Here is a 6,768-nt window from a genome sequence, read left to right as displayed (position 1 = left end):
TTCAACATTCTGTTCATTCACTATCACTGGAGACACTCAATATCTCCAAGTACTAGGAACGGACTCTGTGTTTAAGCCTGCCTAAAATTCAAGGGATCCAAAAGTCTAATGAGAGATTTGACAATGCCTTAATGAAAATGTTTGAGTTTTTCCTACTCTTAAAGAATCCCAAGGGTTTTTTTGAACTGACTGTCACTCTTGCAATTGGTGTAGCAAAGTGTGTTGATCTCCTGTTGGTGTGTATTCACTGATTACATTTAGTGTAGTTTTTTAACGTTGCCAATCTAGATTTAAATTGAACTTGTCATGCTGGAGTGCATGTGTCCTGGTTCTGAATCTCTCCAGTTCTTGTTGCTATAGTGACTAGGAGACATCAGGAGGAAAGCAGAAAAGAGGAATCTTCATTGAAGCATGCATGTCCATCTGACACCCCTTTAAGCAGTAGTTCTCTTTACTTCTGTACCTTTGAAGGTTATTGTAGCAAAAGGAGTTACCGTATTTGGCAGGTTCAGCTTTTATTATCATAAATTTTAAAAAGTATATTTTTGGTTAATACTAAAGTAATAATGATAACAATGACAGAATTTAAAAGACAAAGAAAGATTATTTTTATTCTGGATTATAGTTGTCTCATTATCTTAGAAAAGTATTTCATGGTTTTCACTATTTTCATTCCAGTTTTTCAAGCAGCGGTTCTCAACCAGGAACACATTTGTATCCCAGGAGACCTTTGGCAATGTCTGAGATTTTGGTTGTCTCATAAGAGGGGGTGCTGCTGCTGGCATCTAGTGGGTAGAAGGTAGGGCTGCTGCTAAACAGGCTACAATGCATAAGACAGTCTCTGCAATAAGAAATTATCTGACTCAAAATATCAATAGTGCTGTGACTGTGAAACCCTACTTTAAAGCAATGGTGGCTCATTTTAAAAACTGACACTACCCTGTGAATCTCCTAGGATGACAAGTTGACAACTCTGAATAAGGGCTGATATTCTAATTCTAGTAATGGGGTGGGCAGAAAAAAGACAAGATATTTAGACATCCATCTAGTATATTACTATTCACATCCATTAGTCATTAAAAGAAAGAGTTTCCACAGGAAAATACATGTTTCTTAACTATTTATTTGATCAATCCTATTTCTATAGTGCAGTTGTACAAAACTTTTCTCATTTTTGCTTGTCTTAAAAAATACAAGATTGAGAAGTAGATAAGAGTTCAGTCTTAGTCATGTGACTATTTCTTGGGGTCTATGCTGGGTTTCTGGGAGCTACTATTTATGATGATAAAGAGTAGTATTGGTTGAGTCTTGGGAACCTGCCTTGATATACATTTTCCTAGATGTATTACATTCTGGAAAATAGAGTTTTAGTCCATAGAAAGTTGATTTTCTTTGTTCAAGTCACTTAAAAACCCTAAGTTTAAGTAATTTTTTATCAACAATAAATGAATAAGGGAGAGCATATGAGTAAAGTGGGCACCGAGCTATGCTCAAAAGAGACGGATTTCACATTCAACAAGATAAAGAAAACACTTAGCAAGGCTGACCACAGTGTGCTCATTCCATCACTTTCCCCAGCCCTCGGGTTTCCTCTTTATGTACTGTGGTACTTCAGGAATTTATGATTGGGTGCATCAGGCATTTCCTCGTTCTTAAAATTGAGTTAACATAGATGTGTTGTAAGTTTCTGCTGCAGGGTAAAAACAAAGATGAAAAGATGACTTTCTAAGCTCATTTCTCCTGGACTTCTCAAAGGAAACTTAAATTATGTATTGGTCTTAAGGGCAAATGATGTAGGACCTCTTTTAGAGTAGTATTTTTGCCTCCTTGAGTGTTTCTTCCCCTTCTCCCTTTTCTGGAAGAGATCCTTTGATTATCCTTTGGGGCCTCATTACCCTCACCTCTTCTCAGTTTATGTAATTTAAACTGGGTTGGCCCTATCTCCAACTCCACAGGATGAGCACAAACTCAAGATCTTGCCAAGAAGTACCTCCTTGGCTATAAATCTGATTCAGTGACAGGCAATGGAAACATGATCAGGCAATGAGATATATATTTGAAGATTATTGGACATAATTGCCAATTGTGGGGTATAAACAACTAAAAATTAAGGTAGTAAAGAGAAAAAGCAGAGATTGGAGAAAGAGAAAGACTAACTCTGACATAATTTGAGCAACCGCATCCAGCAGCACCTGAAGTCAGATATCCATGGATATTTTAGTTATATGCACCACTAAATTCATCTTCTTTTCTGTTTAAGCCAGTTTGATTTCATCTTCTGCTGCTTAAAACCAAAAGTGCTGAAAATGTAGTAAGGGGCAAAAATAGAAAAGTGAAATAGGTGAAAATCAGATGATATTTGTGTCTTAGCAAATAATGTGCTTTTCCCTTTAATCTTTCCTTTAACATGTAAACTTAATTTTAAAGAGACGTTTCAACCAATTTAGCCAATTTGTTTCTTGACTGACACTCTTTTTTTCTCCTAATGGATGTGTTACATTTTGAAAGAATGACTCTGATTCCACAGAGAATTGATTTTCTTTGTTCTTAGTATCACAGGATAGCTTTCCAATGAATAAAAGAAAATTTGTGTTCACTGTTATCTATTGTGTAATGAACATGATTGACTTGCTAAACACCAACCATGAGACCAGTCAATCTTGTTGATTCAACAAAAGCATCACCTGCCATCAAGTAATCTTTTCAGTTCCTGAAGCTAACTTGCAAAACATTTACAATAATCATGCCTGAAAATGTTGAACATAGTTACGATTCTTTATCTCCTTTATTGAGTAATGATTTGAGAAATAAGAGAGAGGAATCATTCAATTTGAAAAGCAATCTTGAACTGTAAATGCTATTTAAAAGCAAATAATTGTTTTATCTCTAGTGAAAAGACTCAGCAAACTTTCTGGACTAAATGACTCTTTGTCAGTTATGGATCTATTCCAAGTTAAAATTAGCATCATCAGAATTTGGGAAATTTAAGCATTAATTATATGACAGAGTACATTGAGATTTTTTTTTTTTTCACCAAAGCACTTTTTATATGAGGCAAAGAGAAGTTTTGCCGAAGGGATTACAGTTCCAAGCAGACAAAACTCAACTGTTAGTGACACTATTTTGACCTGATATATTTTGCTTCCCTTTGGTCAGAAACGGGTATTCAGGTTTTACTTTTCCCAGTGGGGCAAAAAGAACAAAGCAAATTGGAAGAGACTTCTACTCTACCGACACTGCTCTTCAGATCCAGTATCAACCTAGACAAGCCCTCACTAGCCACTCTATATGTTGCTGTCCCACTGCTGAGTGATATAGACCATACTACATTTGCAGGGGGAGAAAATGAGACAGGAAACACAGGTATAGGTAAGTCACTTGGGGATGAACAGGCATCCACAGCTTCAAAACTTCATGGAAGGGGTAGTCTTCGTAGGAGGCCCAGCTCACCAAGGCACAGACCCTCCAGTACCTCTTGTGGCTGAATACTGTGTTCATATCCTGGCTGCTTAGTTCAAAGTCAAAGACCTTAATTCTCACCAATGCACAGACTTGGAGATCACTACCAAGTTCCTCTCCACGGGGAACTAGATCAGAACTTGGGCTGTAGTTTTATTGTGCTTGCCTGCAATCACTTTGATCTTGGGATCCTCCAGGATGGAAGGGGCCTCAGGCTTGGCCCAGAGTCTGTCAGGAGAGCCAAGGAGGGTATAGGTGGTCACCAGGATGCCTTCGGACTGGCAGTACTGGATTAACTTCTGAGTGAGGTATGGGTGGCACTCAATCTGGTTAGCTGCCGATGTATACTTTAAGCAGGTATGTTTAAGATCCTCTCCACCTGGAGATGGTTACAGTTGGAGATGCCAATAGCTTTCACCAGCATTTACCCCCTCTTCTATGGCTGCCATGTGTTCACAATGTTGGGGTCATTGGGAACCACATTTTCTGACTTATCCAGTGGGCAAAATTCCTTCCCAGGCTTAAAGCTGCTTAGCCAGTGAATAAGGTGGACGTCCAGGTAGTCCAGCTTCAGGTTACTGAGTCTTCTGGCAGACTCCTTTCACCAGGACCTTCTCATGGTGCGTGCACCACAGCTTGCTAATGAGCCTTATGCTTCACCACCTGCTCTCTGAGCTTCTCCTGATTGGCCACCCCCACCTCATTCTGGTACACGTGGGTGCAGTCGATGTGGTGGTACCTGATATTGCTCTCCATTTTCACAGCCTTGGTCACCTAACCCGGAGGAGACTTCCAGGTGCCCAGCCCCAGATGGGAATCTTGGTCCTGTTGGTGAGGACAATGTGGCTTGCCATGGCTGCTGCGGTCCCTAGACCCCCACACAGAACATACGTTGAGATTTTTAATATCTAAGTTATCAGGAAAACCAAAGTGGTAATTAGTAATGCAGTTTGGGGCAAGTTTTCATTTGAATGCAAATACTATTATTATCTTTAAGGCATGGTTCCTCAATATTGGCTGCATTGGAACCAGTTGGGTTTAAAAAAATACTGATAATTGAGATACATGAGATAGAGTGCTGCCTGCATTAGGGATGGGTTAAAAACCTCTCCAGGTGATTCTAATGTGCAAAGTTTGAGCACAATTGCTTTAAGTCATTAATTCTATCATTTTAATGTTCATAGAAATCACCTGCGGGTGTTGTTAAAATCAGTTTCCGATTCAGTAGGCCTAGAATGCAGTCCAAGATTCTGTATTTCTAACTCTATTGTTGCCAGTGTGGGTATCACATTTGGAGTAGCAGGGTTCTAAGGCATTGGTTGCATTTTTGGAGTAAATGGGTATAAGAGAATTTTCTAGTGTCCACTCACTGTCTGTCTTAAACTAAGACTGGAAATCTCTTGTAATGTAGAGGGTTGTGGTAATTGAATTTAACTTGTAGAGGACTTTCTATTATAATGAAGACTTGTTGAGAGTTGCTATTCCTGCTGATGGTACTACTTTTATAAAGGGGCAGCGAAGGAAAACTGGGGTGCTACTGAGCTTTCTGATTTTCTAGCCTCTGGCTCTGTTCAAAGGGGTGCTTGGGCAAAATGGCAAAGCTTGACTTTCATACCTTCACCCACACTCTTCCCTTCTCCTCTCCTTCTGGCCTACTAGCGTAGCCAGCCACCTTCCTGCAGCCATTTTCTCTACTAATGAAAACACGGTTTTGAAGATCTTACACCCTCCAGTTGCACCCCAGTGGGTGACTCTTAGTTGATTCCAGGTTGGCAGCCCTCTTTGTGGATAATTCAGGAATGTTATGAACTTCCATTTGAAAGTGGAGATGAAATCTCCTTTCCTTCACTTTGGGTTCAGTGTTCTGCTAACTTTCACCACGTCCCAAAACAACATCCTTTTCTGAAATAAGATATAGATGCAACTATATTATAGTTTGTGATATATTAGCACCCACACCATATTATTATAGTCCATGAGCTAAGGTGCTAACTTGAACAAAGACCCTAATCCCTATGTCTCAAAAAAAAAACAAATCAAATTCTGTTTGGTCTACTTAAATAGTAGACAACATAAACATAACAACATGGAGAAAAGTTTGTTTTCTTAGCAGCAAAATCATCCCCAAGAAAGTAGTTTTTTGGGGTGAATGTTTTTGTTAAGTTTTGATAGAGTGGGGATTAAGACCTTTTAAGGGCATGCTTGAGGAAAAAGATAGAAGTTTGCTCTTAGAGTTGAATAAAATGCATTTATTTGGCCAAGTGAGGTATGTAAGTTGAGCACAGGAGCTTGGAACAGCAGAAAAGACTTGGCAGTTGTGTCAGGAAGAGGGAAGAGAGATGGTGTTACTAATGGAGAGAATACTTTTGTTAGGACAGGTGGATATTAGATATCTGGAGGAAATTTCAATACATGTTAAAAATGTTTTAATTTTATTTTTTGTGGATATATAGTAAGTATATATATATTTATGGAGTACATGAAATGTTTTGATAGAAGCGTGCAATGTATGATAATCACATCATGGAAAATGAGGTATCCATCCATTCAAGCATTTACTCTTTGTGTTAGAAACAATCCAATTATAATTTTTTATTTTAAAATTTACAATTAAATTATTATGGACTATGGTCACCCAGTTTTGCTATCAAATACCAGATTGTATTTATTCTTTCTAATTTTTTATACCCAAATAACACCTGTACTCCCTCATTACCTTTCCTAGGCCCTGGTCACCATCACTGTATTTTCTATATCAATGAGTTCAATTTGTTTTGAATTTTAAATCCCACAAATAAGTGAGAACATGTGAAGTTTGTCTTTCTGTGCCTGACTTATTTCACCTAACACAGTGACCTCTAGTTCCAACCATGTTGTTGCAAATAACAGGCTCTCATTTTTTATGGCTGAATAGTACTCCATTGTGTATATGTACCACATTTTCTTTGTTCAGTCATCTGTTGATGGATGTTTAGGTTGCTTCCAAATATTGGCTATTGTGAACAGTGCTGCAACAAACATAGGAGCTCAGGTATTGCTTCAATATACTGATTTCCTTTCTTTTGGGTATATACCCAGCAGTGGGCTTGTGGGATCAAATGGTAGCTCAATTTTTAGTTTTTTTGAGGAACTTCTACACTCTTCTACTTAGTGGTTATACTAATTTACATTCCCTCCAACAGCATACAAGGGTTCTCTTTTCTCCATATCCTTGCCAGCATTAGTTATTGCCTGTCTTGTTGATACAAGCTATTTTAACTATGGTGAGGTGATAACTCATTGTAGTTTTGATTTGCATTTCTGTAATGA

The 6,768-nt window shown here is 38.3% G+C and overlaps 1 pseudogene; it reads right to left on the bottom strand.

Moving 5' to 3' along the window:
* Positions 1-3,324: 3,324 nt before the first annotated feature.
* Positions 3,325-4,313, bottom strand: LOC105734292 (aldo-keto reductase family 1 member B1-like; annotated as a pseudogene).
* Positions 4,314-6,768: the final 2,455 nt, after the last annotated feature.

The sequence above is a fragment of the Aotus nancymaae genome, unplaced genomic scaffold (assembly GCF_030222135.1).
Source record: "Aotus nancymaae isolate 86718 unplaced genomic scaffold, 86718_ANA_hifiasm-v0.15.2.pri h1tg000046l, whole genome shotgun sequence".
Lineage (NCBI taxonomy): Eukaryota > Metazoa > Chordata > Mammalia > Primates > Aotidae > Aotus > Aotus nancymaae.
Note: the sequence above shows the minus strand (reverse complement) of the source record. Positions and strands in the feature narration are given on the sequence as shown.